The sequence below is a fragment of the Mesoplodon bidens genome (genome assembly GCF_964165515.1).
Source record: "Mesoplodon bidens genome assembly, chromosome: 2".
NCBI lineage: Eukaryota > Metazoa > Chordata > Mammalia > Artiodactyla > Ziphiidae > Mesoplodon > Mesoplodon bidens.
The window spans coordinates 74,323,521-74,339,085 of NC_138177.1; the positions used below are offsets into that span (position 1 = coordinate 74,323,521).

At 40.6% G+C, this 15,565-nt stretch overlaps 1 protein-coding gene across 4 annotated transcripts in view; it reads left to right on the forward strand.

Moving 5' to 3' along the window:
• GATAD2B (GATA zinc finger domain containing 2B) overlaps nt 1-15,565 on the forward strand; it is an 84,530-nt gene that overhangs the window by 18,508 nt on the left and 50,457 nt on the right. Inside the window, exon 2 of one of the 4 annotated variants that reach the window (XM_081225912.1) lies at nt 10,790-10,831. The exons of the other annotated variants lie outside the window; for them this stretch is intronic. The gene's annotated coding sequence lies outside the window, so the exon portion shown is untranslated. The remainder of the gene's footprint in view (nt 1-10,789; nt 10,832-15,565) is intronic. 4 annotated transcript variants of the gene reach the window in all.

The following is a 15,565-nucleotide window of genomic DNA, read 5'->3' on the forward strand; positions in this document are numbered from 1 at the left end:
CCATGTGCCTAGAGCCCGTGCTCCACAACAAGAGAAGCCACCGCAATGAGAAGCCCGCGCACCGCAACAAAGAGTAGCCCCCACTCACCGAAACTAGAGAAAGCCCGTGTGCAGCAACGAAGACCCAATGCAGCCAAAAATAAATAAATTAAATAAATAAATTGAAAAAAAATGAGAGGGGGACTTTTCTGGTTGGTGCAGTGGTTAAGAATCCGCCTGCCAATGCAGGGGACACAGGTTCGATCCCTGGTCTGGGAAGATCCCACGTGCCGCGGAGCAACTCAGCCAGTGCACCACAGCCATATTGAGCCTGTGCTCTAGACCCCACAAGCCATAACTACTGAGCCCACGCGCCCCAATCGCTGAAGCCCCTGCACCTAGAGCCAGTGCTCTACAAGAGAAGCCACCGCATTGAGAAGCCTGCACACTGCAATGAGGAGTAGCCCCCGCTCGCCACAACTAGAGAGAGCCCACGCACAGCAACAAAGACCCAACACAGCTGAAAGTAAAATAAATAAATTTATTTAAAAAAAAATAAATGAGAAGTGTAGATCAGGAGTCAGCAAAACTAAGGGCTGGTAGACCAGACTTTGCTTGCTGCTTGTTTTTGTCCAGTCCGTGAGCTAAGAATTATGAATGCTTTTTATGGTTTTAAATGGTTGAACAAAATCAAAATAAGGATATTTCATGATATGTGAAAGTTATACAAAATTCTGATTTTGGTGTCCATAAATAAAGTTTCATTGGAAATTATCACCCTTATTTATTACATATTGTCGATGACAGCTTTCACACTGCTACAATATCAGAGTTAATAGTCACAACAAAGATAAGGCTCTGGGCTTCCCTGGTAGCGCAGTGATTGAGAGCCCGCCTGCCGATGCAGGGGACACGGGTTCGTGCCCCGGTCCGGGAAGATCCCACATGCCGCGGAGCGGCTGGGCCTGTGAGCTGTGGCCGCTGAGCCTGCGCGTCCGGAGCCTGTGCTCCACAACGGGAGAGGCTACAACAGTGAGAGGCCCGCGTACTGCAAAAAAAAAAAAAAAAAGATAAGGCCCTCAAAGCCTAAAATATTTACTGTCTGGCCCTCTACAGAAAAAGGCCAATCTGTGGTATAGATGAATTCTTTTCCTAGAATAATGGTGATATAACTGGGCAGATGAGCTGCTATTTGGTGAATACTTGTAATAAGTTGGAGGTAGTTATCCCCAGATTGTGTTTTTTGAAAGAACATCCTAATCAAAGAAAAGTCAGCCAGATATTGACTTCCATGGATGTTTTAAAAATGGTTGCCCAGGGACTTCCCTGGTGGTCCAGTGGGTAAGACTCGGTGCTCCCAATGCAGGGGACCCTTGTTAGGGAACCAGATCCCACACGTGTGCTGCAACTAAGAGTTTGCATGCTGCAACTAAGAGGTCCGCATGCTGCAACTAAAGAGCCCACATGGCGCAACAAATAACCCACATGCTGCGACCCCACGTGCTGCAGCTAAGACCCAGCACAACGTAAATAAATAAATAGATAAATAAATATTTAAAAATTAAAAAAAAGGTTGCCCAGTAGTAGTCTCACCTTCTTGAATAAGTCTAAATCTAATGTATTTTCCCCCTTTGAATCACTCCTTAACTTGCTATTAAAGTTCCTGATTCTCATTTAACCTTGGATATTTGACAGTTCTAAATACCTACCAGAGCTTTGTGATTTGGGATTGGTGTTTTGGTAGCTTATTGTTTATTATTTCCGACAATTTTCAGTAGAGCAGCAGCATTTTAAAGGAATGTAATATTTGAATATGCAAACATACAAAGTCACTGAAGTAGGGACATCTCTTTCATTAATCCTTCTTTTACATTTAGGTGTATTAAACTTTGGCCAAATGTTTAGTTTTGGGAACTTAACCTATATAGCAGTAGTGGTGTTTTGAATCCATTGCAGTATAGTTGGTGTTTTTTAAAGACATAGTGCTAGGTCCCTACAGAAGAAATTTTTCTTATGCAGATGCTTCCGCTTCAGGGCAACATGATGTAATTTTGATTATTTGTAAAAACGTCATGACTTATTTCCCTGAGAAACATTAATCTTTCCCTTGCACTCCATTGGGTAGTCTGAGACGTTCAGCGCCAAAAGTCAAGTAATCCTATTTGAGGTAACTGTCTTGTTCACATTCTCCCCAGGTTACATAAGACTGTTCTGCTCTCATTATATTAGAAGAAATGGAAAAATAAAATCAGTGCTCTTCATCTTTTCTTCCTTATAAAAAGTGTTTTAAGAGATACTGTTTTAGTTTTCAAAGCCATAGCTACAGTATTTTTTATTCAACTGGAAATGTTTGGTTAATGAATTTTTCTTTTTTAAAAGACCCTTCAAAAAGGGATCTTAATACCATTGCCTTGGATATAAAAAGCAATGAAGCATAAAATATCTGGTCTGATGACATTTTTTTTTCCTAAGAAATTTATGGATGTACAAGTAGGATATAGGAAGATCTTCTAAACTTCTCTGTAGTTACTATTTCAGTCAGTATTAGGAATTGCCTTCTTGGTCTGAAAATATTCCAGTCCACTCTTACAGGCACACAAGCTGTTCAGTTTTTATGATCCCTCCTACTTTCCTTTTTGTTTCAGATTATCCCCTTTATCTGCCCTACTTGTTGGAGTAGAGAATCCAGTTCCTGTTTGAGTGGGGTTTTTGCTTGGGGATAAGCAACTGTCTTAGTGTTAGGAGCCAGTATATTTCATACCTGATCTCATGCAGACCTCTTTAATGCTACTTAGAGATTTTCTTGTTAGAGGGGTTTTTGAAGGGCCATTCTTAACTTCCAAAATCAAAGGTATGAAAGTCTCAGTGAACAGGATATATATGACCCTAATCTCAGATGTGATTATCAATCTTAGAAAGCTTTGTAGGTAAAAAAGAATGAGTAATTGGAGCTGTGTGGCTGAAGGAAGGACCTGAATACTGTCAACTCTCTTGAATTCAAGAGTAAATCATTGCACCACCAAGAAATATTTAGGTACTCATCTCCCTGTTCCTCAGATGTCTTGGTTCTGTACCTTTTGCACCTGATTTCTAGCAGCATTGAAGCAAGGAAATACTATCAAGCTTCTTGCCTATCAGTTTTTTTTTTTAATTTATTTATTTTATTATTTTTTTGGCTGCATTGGTTCTTTGTTGCTGCGTGCGGGCTTTCTCTAGTTGTGAGGAGTGGGGGCTATTCTTCGTTGCGATGTGCGGGCTTCTCATTGCGTTGGCCTCTCTTGTTACAGAGCATGGGCTCTTTAAAATATGTTCAAAATATGTTCTCTATATTTTCAACATTAAAATTAACAACCTCAGTAATAGTGACACTTTGGGCCAGATATTTCTTTGTTGCACGCTGGCTTCAGTAGTTGCAGCACGCAGGCTCTAGAGCATGCGGGCTTCAGTAGTTGTAGCGCACAGGTTCAGTAGTTGTGGCTCGCGGGCTCTAGAGTGCAGGTTCAGTAGTTGTGGTGCACGGGCTTAGTTGCTCCACGGCATGTGGGATCTTCCCAGACCAGGGATCAGATCTGTGTCCCCTGCATTGGCAGGCGTATTCTTAACCACTGCGCCACCAGGGAAGTCCCTCTGTTTTGTTTTGGGTTTTTTTGGTAAACTTTTTTTTTTAATTGAGGTGTAGTATAAATACAAAAAATGTTTTATAAGGTGACCACCTAGATAGAGGTGGTCCTTCCCCACCCCTAAAGGTATTTGACACTATTCTTTCTTTTCTTACTTCCTCTGGTAGTATTTGTGTTAAACTTCAGGGTTGAGGTTGTTGGTAATACTAGCCACAGACCTCTTTGAGAGTAAAATCATGTTGGTGGTGTTCACTCTAATGTAATGGTTTTTAACTGGGAAGGATTTTGCTCCCTACAGGACATTTGGCTGTGTATGGGGACATTTTTGGTTCTCAAAACTGGTGGTGGTGGTACTACTACTGGTGTCTAGTATGTAGAGGCCAGAGTAAGCATCCTGCAGTGCACAGGACAGACTCTAGAACAAAGAATTAGCTGACCGAAAGTGTCACTATTACTGAGGTTGTTAATTTTAATGTTGAAAATACAGAGAACATATTTTGAAGATATTTAAATTTGACAATCAGACATTTACCACTTTTCTCTTTCCAAATCTTTCCTTTTATGTTGGCCTCCATTTGTCTCATTAGTGTGATATGAGGTGGTTGTCCTGAAATTCTAGTAACTGATTGTCTCATAAGTGTACCAAGATTGTCACAGATTGAAGTGAATTCTTAACTTGCCCAGTCAGGACAGTAGGTTAGATTCCAAAGCGATTTCTCCATCTCTGATCATTAATGGATAGTTAGATCTAGTTTTAGCATAGCCTGTTGAGCAGAGGAATTCAGTGTGGTAATTATTAAAGTAGAGGATAGATTTTTAAAGTTTATGGAAGTCGTGTAGCTGTGATAATTTATTTTATCTTAGATTCTTCCTTGTTGCAGGCTCTTTTTTTTTTTTTTTTTTTTTTTAATGTTTATTTGGCTGCGCCAGGTCTTAGTTGTGGCACGAGGGATCTTCATTGTGGCATGCAGGATCTTCTGGTTACGGCATGTGGGCTCTTCGTTGCAGCATGCAGGGATCTAGTTCCCCGACCAGGGACTGAACCCAAGCCCCCTGCATTGGGAGCTCAGTCTTAACTGCTGGACCACCAGGGAAGTCCCTGGAGGCTCTTTTAAAGTCAGAGATTGAGTGGAACATGAGCATATAGTGGGTAGCTCTGTGTGTGTGTGTGCACGTGCGTGTGTGCATGCACGCGTGTGTGTGTGTGTGTATATAATATATATGTTATAGGCATTGTCTGTGATTTAGTGATAAAACTAAGAGCAGTCTTTACAACAGAAGCGAAAGATGGGAAGCTTAATGCAGAGTAAAATATCTGAAGCTTTAAGCAAAGCTGCTCATAGACTGGGAGCTCTACCCTTTGAAAGCTAGAGAGGGAGAGACACTGGTGGATACCTAGTAACAGGAAGAAGCCAGGTCAAAAAGAATCCATGTGCTTAGAAAATCTATGACAAAATGTTAATTTGACTACTAAAACATGACTTTTCTCTGTGGCACTTAGTTGATGACAGGTGTTTAGGATGTTTGGGTTGAAATTTTTGTTTTTTGTTCGTCTGTCTGTTTAGTTTAGTTTTTTGGCCGTGCCACATGACATGCGGAATCTTAGTTCCCTGACCAGGGATGGAACCCATGCCCCCTGCAGTGGAAGCGTGGAGTCTTAACCACTGGACTGCCAGGGAAGTCCCTTGAGTTGCATTTTTATTGTCAGATGTGTATGAACATTTAAATGTGACTTGTCTGAAAAGAACTTGGTGCCCCTATAAAGGTACAGGGAAGGTACAGATAGGAGAGAATGAAAACAGCAGTCAAGTATTAAGAAATGAGATGTTCTCAGGCCTGGTCCCCTAAGAATCAATAGCATGCTGCTGATACAAGGATGAGAATAAGTTAGAGATTTGAGGCTATACTATTTATTTATTTATTTAAAAATTAAATGTATTTATTTATTTATTTGTTTATGGCTGCATTGGGTCTTTGTTGCTGCGAATGGGCTTTGTCTAGTTGCGGCGAGTGGGGGCAACTCTTCGTTGCAGTGTGTGGGCTTCTCATTGTGGTGGCTTCTGTTGTGGAGCATGGGCTCTAGGCGCGTGGGCTTTAGTAGTTGTGGCACACAGGCTCAGTAGTTGTGGCTTGTGGACTCTAGAGCGCAGGCTCAGTAGTTGTGGTGCACGGGCTTAGTTGCTCCATGGCACATGGGATCTTCCCGGATCAGGGCTCAAACCTGTGTCCCCTGCATTGGCAGGTGGATTCTTAACCACTGCGCCATCAGGAAAGTCCCTGAGGCTATACTAGTTAAATACCTTGTGGATCCCCGCTGGAGTTGCTTTGTCTTTTGGAAGAGAATTATTATTTTGTAGGTGTTAAATACTAACTTAATGCTCTAGATGATTTTCATGTTTCTTTTTCCTAGGGATAGTGAAATTTCCCAGTGCCCTTGGGAGGGTAAACCACCCTCATAGAAAAGACTGGTCTAGGAACACTTTATGTCTCATGAGAGATGAAATGCTTGATGTAATTTGCTTCTTCTATATGCTGATTAAGTCATTGAGAGTAGGGTATAAAAGTAACTTTTTATTATTTGCAGTACTTGAACAGTAGAGATCTTTGTCGCCTCTACAACAATTTTTTTTTTTAATGGCCACACCACGTGGCTTGCAGGATCTTAGTTCCCCGACCAGGGATTGAACCTGGGACCTGGCAGTGAAAGCACTGAGTCCTAACCACTGGACCACCAGCGAGTTCCCTCTACAACAATTTTATTTCCTATAAACCCAGGACGGAGCACATTGAGGAATACTACTTTGAAAAAAAACAGTACTCCTTAATTTAAATACTATCTCAGAACAGGAATTCTTGTCCTCATTTTCTTTAGTACCTGTGTAAGACCCAGTCCATATTCTGCTGTATCAGCGTAGTTAGATTTTATTTGCTTTAACCAAATTTTTAATGAATATATCCTCCCAATTAGTGGTAGACACTTAAGTATCATCAGTCAGTCACTAATTTATAACTCAGAAATAATTGAAGACTGATTTTTCCCCCATTAAAATAGGAATTATTCTGTTTTACCTAATGAGCATGAATCACTTGTTTTTAAAGACTAAATCAGTGCATTATTCTGGAAGTAATTCCCAATTTGTGCATCAAGCTTGGGGCAGCAAAATGGTTTTCTTTGTAGTACTGCTTGATTGCATGTACTGTTTCTAAATATGTGGAGAAGAACTCCCATGCCTTAAGAATTAACTTCTCATTTTGATTAGTTGAGCTTATCTACACTTAATGAAAAAATGGAAGCTTATTGATCATATGAATGGGGTTCTACTCTTCTTTGATCTGATACTGTAATAGTAGTAATTTCAAAATCATGAGCTGATTTCTCCAAATAGACTAGACCCACTGAGAACAGAACTATAAGGAGTTTGCAGGAGAGGACTAACAGCTATGCAGCTTGGGTTTTTAGCTTGGGATTTTTAACTTTAGCTTGGTTTGGGGTTTTTTTGTTTGTTTTGTTTTTTTGTTTCCTTTGGACACCAATAAATAGCTTGTGAATTTTATACAAAGTAATCTTAGGTGTATGTTAACATTTTTCAGTTGGCTTTTTTAAAAAAATAGATTTTTTATGGTGGGCGGGGGGAAAAAAAGAAAAACTAGATCTTATTTTTTAAACTTTAGCAGTGGTTCTAATTTTGATCCACTTGTTCTCTGAGCCCAAGGATATATATCAAAACTGGCACAGGGCTTCCCTGGTGGTGCAATGGTTGAGAGTCCGCCTGCCGATGCAGGGGACACGGGTTCGTGCCCTGGTCCGGGAAGATCCCACATGCCGCGGAGCGGCTGGGCCCATGAGTCATGGCCGCTGAGCCTGGGCGTCCGGAGCCTGTGCTCTTCATTGGGAGAGGCCACAACAGTGAGAGGCCCGTGTACCGCAAAAAAAAAAAAAAAAAAAAAAAAAAACTGGCACAAAAAATTTAGCAAATTGCTTATAAAATTTGTAAAGAGCAGAGATGGGTAACTAAATAGTTTTTGTAAATTTGTTTCTGATATTGCTGAGGTTTTAAAAAAATTATTTGATTCTCTGAAGTTCATATTTGTCTTTTAGGAGTACCTTCCAGCTTTTAGTTATAATTAATTTGAATCCTGTTTCCTGAGTCCAGATAGATAATCACCTCTTTCCTCACGATGATTATTACCCTTTATGATTTGACCTTCCCAGATGTTTATCTATCAGATGTCTTTTGTACATATCTAGATTGTATATGCTTATTAGCCTTTCAAAAGAAGTCCTGGATGAAGTCTTCTAGGAGTAGAAATCAAAGAGTTTGTGTTTTACTTCAGTTGTATTTGGCTGATATTTTCTTTAGTCCAGTGGCATAGAATGGAGATTGGCACAGCAAGCATAGTGAACTGGGCTCTTGAGTTTTGGCCAAGAAATGCTCAAGTCATCATGCTGTAGTGGACCAAGTGTGGACATTGGAGCCAGCATCTACTGAATGAGTTAGCTGAATGAGTGACTTCATTCAAATTTCTTAATTTTACCAAGTTAGTTTCCATATCTATAAAACGGGGAAAGGACCTCACTTTTCTGGTTTGTTGCATGGATTAAATAAATATTTAGTGTATTACATGCTCTGTGAATGTTAGATCTTTTCTTTTTCTTAAAGAATTTGATATTCTTCAGAGCATCACAACTTGGATAACATTTACCAAGGAGTATTTCTAAATTGAAAGTTTTCAGCTTACACAGTTAAATACCTTTGGTTTTGGATGATGATGATTTAGCTGAAAAGAGCAGGGTCACTGGCTACCAGATAGTTCTTAATTTTTGAGGATCCTGAAGAAAAATACCTGTTGGTTTGAGAGCATCTCTGGTACCTCTGGACTACTAATCAGTTTAATATAAAGGCAGGCATTGTAGTAAACACAGTATACTGTCTTAGCCTGTACAGTGTTGGAGAATTAGCTCTTTGCTAAAGGTAATCACTCCCGACAGCTTAACTGTATCTAAGCCTTTTATGTTATCTTAAACACTGATAACCGGTGTTTTTAAAAAATTTATTTATTTTAATATTTATCTATTTGGCTGCATCAGGTCTTAGTTGTGGCGGCATACAGGATCTTCACTGCGGCATGTAGGATCTTTCGTTGCAGCATGCAGGCTCTTCATTGCGGCACGCGGGCTCTCTAGTTGTGGCACACGGGCTGACCAATGTTTAAATGCAGTCAAATGTATGGATTTAAATGGGCATGACCTCTGAATGATTGTTAAAAGATGGACAGTCTTCCCTACCCTAATTAAACATGAAACTAGTGAACTTCAGTTTGAAATTCATAGTTGGTATTTTGTGGAAATGTGTTAAGAGGAAAATTGATTATTTTCTTTCCCCCATTTATCACAGACATCATGTTTTCCTTTACCTCCTAAAATGATAGTATCTAGATCTGGAGACCTCTGATGGGCTTCTATTAAGTACAGCTTATTGTGACTGAGATGGTACAACATCAACCAGTTGAAGCTTAGCTTGGTGTAGTTGTAGATGTAGGGTTTTCCTTTGTAGTTTGTAAATTATTGAATGCCTTATGCCAGTGATCAATACCACCTATTTCAAATTTAGCTCAGTATTCCTTTTCTGAAAATTGAAGTTAATATTAGGTTGCTCAGGAAAACTTTTATTTACAAATTAATATCTTTGGGTAGGGTGTCAATTATTTTTCTCTATTCTCTAGACTCTAGAAGCTTTAATATTTGGACAAAACGAGTTTTGTAGGAGATTCTTTTTTTTTCTAAGGCATTTTAAACATGTTTATTTATTTGTCTTAGTTGCGGCATGCGGGATTTTTTTTTTTTTTTTAGTTGCGGCATGCGGACTTCTTAGTTGTGGCATGCATGTGGGATCTAGTTCCCTGACCAGGGATCGAACCCGGGCCCCCTGCATTGGGAGCACGGAGTCTTACCCACTGGACCACCAAGGAAGTCCCTTGTGAGAGATTCTGATGGAGTAAGTACAGTTATGATTTGAGTTTCAGGGGCCTAAGTGAGGCACGTATTTGGGTGATATATTGATAAGAGATATCAATTGAAAAGTAAGGAAATCTCTCCCCTGCCCCCATTATTCCCTGTTACTGTTTATAAAGAATTATTTTCTTGCAGAGATCCTAGAGTAAAGATCGTCCAGCTAGTAGATCGCCAAAACAGTTACCACTGCCTTACCTCCTCTTTGGTTGGCTTGGATTTCTTTCCCACCGCTTTCTGACCCCTAATCAGTACTCTTGGGAAATATAAACTCCTTATAAAGTGATTGGAGACATTTGTTATAAAACAAAAAAAAATGTTAATTAGGAGAAATTGTTGTCAAATATATATTACAAGGGCCTAAGCCATTTTTATAGTTTGCATGTACTGTTACGACTACTTTGCTGTGAAACCTTGCTATATGATTTTTGTTAGATGTGGATTCAACTGCCCTGAGTGGTATGAATTGATAGGGCTAAATGAGCTATCTACCTGTGAGACAGCTTCAGGAAAAAAATCTTTAGTAAATTTATCTAGTGTCTTATCAGTGTCTGTTCCCTAGCACTAGCAATAAGGGATAAAGAAAAGGAGCTTGGTTGCCAGTGTCTTCATTTTTTGGTAATTTGGGGTTTGGTATTGATGCTGTGATTTCCTGTCTTGGATGTTGGCTTTGGAAACTAAACAGTTAAAGCATCATGATTTGAGAGGAAACTAGCTCTCATGAATGAAGGCAAAGTTTGGCACTAGTCCAGAATAATGGGGGTGATAGTTAGGGTGGGGAGACTGACTTTTGTACCACAAATGACTTTTAAAAATTAAGAGATAATTCCATGTCCTGAGGTTATAAACCGGCTACAACTGGTTTTTATCCCCCCCACCCCGCTCCTGCCCCCGCTAGGCATCATGGGTAAAAGTAAGCATCCCCTGTTTCTTTTGTTTAATATAACAGTACGCCATGTGATTGGCAGGGCAGTGCCCGCTTGGAGACCGGGTTTGTGCAGGTCTCCCAGGGGGGCTGGCACGTATGGGGCCTCCCCTGTGCAATAGAAAGAGCTTCTCTTACGATAGAAGAGAGAAAGGGAACCCCCCCTAAAAAACAAAACAAAACAAACAAACCTAAACCCATCTCTTATTCCTTTTTTTCCTCCTTTTTCTGTTTCCTCCCCTTCCTTGTTTCCAGCTTTCCTGGCAGCTAAAGGAGGGAGCAGAAAAATGTATACCTGTAAGTACGTTTAACTGTCTTGCCCGTCCCACCCCCTGCCCTTTTTTTCTTTTTCTAAAAGCAGAAACTCAGTTCTTCACAGCCTTTTCCTCACTATGTGTAGAAGGCGATATGCTGAGGTTTCTGATGGGGTTGAAGTAATAAGTACTGTTGCTTTTAAAAATTTGTTGCAGGATAATTGTTTCTCATACAAAGCTCCTTTTGGTTTGTATCCTCAACCCTTCTACTTCATCCTTTTGCTATAATGGTCTCTGGATTCTAGTTTTCTTCAAGCTGAAAGCTGTGAGAGGAATGTTATGCTAAGGTCTTCTTTTTCTTTTTTTAAATTTCTTTTGTCTGTAGCAGTGATGGTTCTAGCTCCCCCTTATCCTCACTACCCACCCCCCTTCCCGTGTCAGCTCCGATGCTGCTCTGTGAATGGAGTCAACCAGCTGACTGAGTGCTGGCATCGTGCCAGGGGCTGCAAAGCAATGAGAATGTGCGCGCACTCGCATGTGTAAGTGTATACAGAACACAAAGGGAAAAGCCTGCAGTCTAGGAAATCATAGGCTATTATATAAGGAAGTCTGCGTCATCTTTGCTTACTTGTGCTGATGGACAAGGAACGGGGAGGCTTAGAGCAAGAAAAATACCCTTTTGATGTATATACATACACACAGTTTTTTCCTTCCTGTCTTTATTTGAAAAAAAAAAAACCAAAAATACACATTTCTGTTGTGGCAGAATGAGACAGGGCTTCTCTGTCCAGGTGGTAGTGACCTCGTTCCTAGTGAAGTGTAGTAATAACTCTTCTGGGAGGTGAAGCAGTTTGTTCCAAGTCTCTTCTTCCTGCCCCGATTTGGAGGTGTGTGTGCTTGAGGAAGAGGGGTGACTAGAAGAGAAATGCCTCCTGAATTTAACAGCTATAATTTGTTAGATACTTTTTTCTTTTTTTCCAGACTGTTTCTAATCATTCAGGATTGCCAAGGGTATGGGGTGAGGGGGGAGGTGCTCTTTTTTTTTTCCTTTAGAAATTTATTTATTTATTTATTTATTTAATTTTGGCTGTGTTGGGTCTTCATTGCTGCTTGTGGGCTTTCTCTGGTTGCAGCAAGTGGGGGCTACTCTTTGTTGTGGTGCGCGGGCTTCTCATTGCAGTGGCTTCTCTAGTTGCGGAGCACGGGCTCTAGGCGCGTGGGCTTCAGTAGTTGTGGCTCGCAGGCTCTAGAGCGCAGGCTCAGTAGTTGTGGCGCACGGGCTTAGTTGTTTTGCGGCATGTGGGATCTTCCCAGACCAGGGATCGAACCTGTGTCCCCTGCATTGGCAGGTGGATTCTTCACCACTGCACCACCAGGGAAGTCCTGGGGGAGGTGCTCTTAAACAGAAGCAAAAGGCCAGGTAATAGACCAAATACTATCTATTAGCTATTCCTTTGAGTCCTCTCCCTCTTTTCTCTTTATTTCTTGTTTTTGTTTTATTTCGTGTTTTATGGAAATGCAATAGTCTCCCCCTGCCATCTGCTGCAGAGTTAGGATTGTTCAAAGGGAAGGTCAAACAGCATGTGAAAGGAAGGAAAAATGAAAGATCTAAAGCTTCCAGACATTGCAAGTGTTAACGATTTTGGGATTCAGTTGGAGTGATTGTATCTTTAATTGGTCATTAAGAGCCCATTTAGAGATGGTATTTCAATTTACCACTAATTTACCATGGTGCCTTTTTTCCTGGTTTCTTAATTTCTCTTTATGTGCTTCTTAGGTGTGTTAACGTATATATGAAACAGCTCTTGTGTTAAGTGGAAATGTGAAACAAAGTGTGTTAGTGAATAAAAGAAGGTCATACTGTTACAGTCATTTTATGTAAGTTTATTTTTGCTCCTGTCTATTTGGAGTAATGATGCTGATGTGCAGTAAGTGGGTAGGGAGAGTTTAGAGTAAGAGAGAACTTTTGAACTAGTTTATCGTGTAATAAGGTTTGTCATGTTGCAGTCTAGAGGAAGTTCCTTAATTCAGTCTTTTTGATTCTTTGTGTTATAGCCCATGAATTTGTGTTCTTGCCATGTTTTCACAAGCAACAATCTTTGAATATACTGTGTATATTTTTCTCTTTGATATGTGAGTGTCGATGCAAGTGTGAGGAGGTGCATATGAGGTTGTACTTTCTTTAAGGGTTGCTGGTTGGGACTTAGAAGAGTGGCTGGCCTGCTTATTCCCTAGGCTGCCCCCAGTTATTTCCCCACCACAAGTAGCTGGAGCTCACTCTTCCAAATATCCATTTTGATTAATGGAGATTTTTTTCCCTGTCAGTTGAATACTAAAAACAAAACAGCAATAGGGACCAGCCTAGCTCAAACCTAAAGGCTAGATAAAGATTCATTCCAAGTTGTGTGTGATTCCCTAGTTCTTGGAAGTAATAATTACGTTTTTGAGTTGATATTATCCTCTTATGCTATTGGGCTGGCCAAAAGGTTCGCTCAGTTTTTTCCGTAAGATGGCTCTAGTAGCACTTAGTTGTCTTCAACTTCATTCAGAACAGTTTTGTTAGATTGTATGTGACAGCTGTCATATCAGCGTGCATTTAAAAAAAGACTTACCAAAATTGGTGAATTTTTGTGTAGCCATTTTAATATTGAAGATGGAAGAAAAAAGCAACATTTTCAGTATATTATGCTTTATTATTTCAAGAAAGGTAAAAATGCAACTGAAATACAAAAATAGATTTGTGCAGTGTATGGAGAAGGTGCTGTGACTGATCAAATGTGTCAAAATGGTTTGCAAAGTTTCGTACTGGAGACTTATCGCTGGATGATGCTCCACGGTCAGGTAGACCAGTTGAAGTTGATAGCGATCAAATCGAGATATTAATTGAGAACAATCAACGTTATACCACGCGGGAGATAGCCGACATACTCAAAATATCCAAATCAAGCGTTGAAAGTCATTTGCACCAGCTTGGTTATGTTAATTGCTTTGGTGTTTGGGTTCCACATAAGTGAAAAAAAACCTTCTTGACCGTATTTCCACATGCGATTCTCTACTTAAACGTAATGAAAATGTTCCATTTTTAAAACAAGTTGTGATGGGCGATGAAAAGTGGATACTGTACAAGAATGTGGAACAGAAGAGATCATGGGGCAAGTGAAAGGAACCACCATCAACCACACCAAAGGCTGGTCTTCATCCAAAGAAGGTGATGGTGTGTATATGGTGGGTTTGGAAGGGAGTCCTCTATTACGAGCTCCTTCCGGAAAACCCAGTGATTAATTTCAACAAGTACTGCTCCCAGTTAGACAAACTGAAAGCAGAACTCGACAAAAAGTGTCCGGAATTAGTCAACAGAAAACGCATAATCTTCCATCAGGATAATGCAAGACCACATGTTTCTTTGATGACCAGGCAAAAACTGTTACAGCTTGGCTGGGAAGTTTGGATTCATCCACTGTATTTACCAGACATTGCACCTTCAGATTTCCATTTATTTCGGTCTTTACAAAATTCTCTCTTTTTAAAAAAAATTTATTTATTGATTGATTTATTTTTGGCTGCGTTAGGTCTTCGTTTCTGCGCGTGGGCTTTCTCTAGTTGTGGCGAGCGGGGGCTACTCTTCATTGTGGTGCACAGGCTTCTCATTGCGGGGGCTTCTCTTGTTGCAGAGCACAGGCTCTAGGCATGCGGGCTTCAGTAATTGTGGCACACAGGCTCAGTAGTTGTGGTGCATGGGCTTAGTTGCTCCGCGGCATGTGGGATCTTCCCGGACCAGGGCTCGAACCCGTGTCCCCTGCATTGGCAGACAGATTCTTAACCACTGCGCCACCAGGGAAGTCCCTACAAAATTTTCTTAATGGAAAAAATTTCAGTTCCCTAGAAGACTGTAAAAGGCACCTGGAACAGTTCTTTGCTCAAAAAGATGAAAAGTTTTGTGGGACTTCCTTGGTGGCGCAGTGGTTAAGAATCTGCCTGCCAATGCAGGGGACACAGGTTCTATTCCTGGTCCAGGAAGACCTCACATGCCTCAGCAAGTAAGCCCGTGTGCCACAGCTACTGAGCCTGCGCTCTAGAGCCTGCGAGCCACAACTACTGAGCCCACAAGCCACAACTACTGAAGCCCGTGCCTAGAGCCCGTGCTCTGCAAAAAGAGAAGCCACCGCAATGAGAAACCCACGCACCACATAGAAGAGTAGCCCCCGCACGCCACAACTAGAGAAAGCCCACGCGCAGCAACAAAGACCCAGTGCAGCCAAAAATTAAAAAAAAAAAAAAGTTTTGGGAAGATAGAATTATGAAGTTGCCTGAAAAATGGCATAAGGTAGTGGAACAAAAGGGTGAATACGTTGTTCAGTAAAGTTCTTGGTGAAAATGAAAAATGTGTCTTTTATTTTCACTTAAAAACTGAAGGCACTTTTTGGCCAACCCAATATTATTTCTAATGTCCTCCATGGGAACCAGCCGTTTTACAGGTGCGTATGTATATGTATGTATATGGATATTGTTATGTTTTAATTCTGTCTGTAGGATGCTTGCTTATTTGACTGATAGGTTTCAGAAATCTCTTGCAGTCTTTTACTTTTAACTTTTCTCTTTGTACCTGGAAGCAGATTAGTAAGGATAATCTGTGGTTAGGTAGTTAAAATCAGTGAGGCATAAGTTAGCACATTCTATCAATGGACAGATTTTTTTTTTTCCCTTAATTCCCATAGGCTCTAGTTACTGTTTAGGAGTGACTGAAGAGTAGTTTTGAAGGATGTGTGAAAAATAGGCT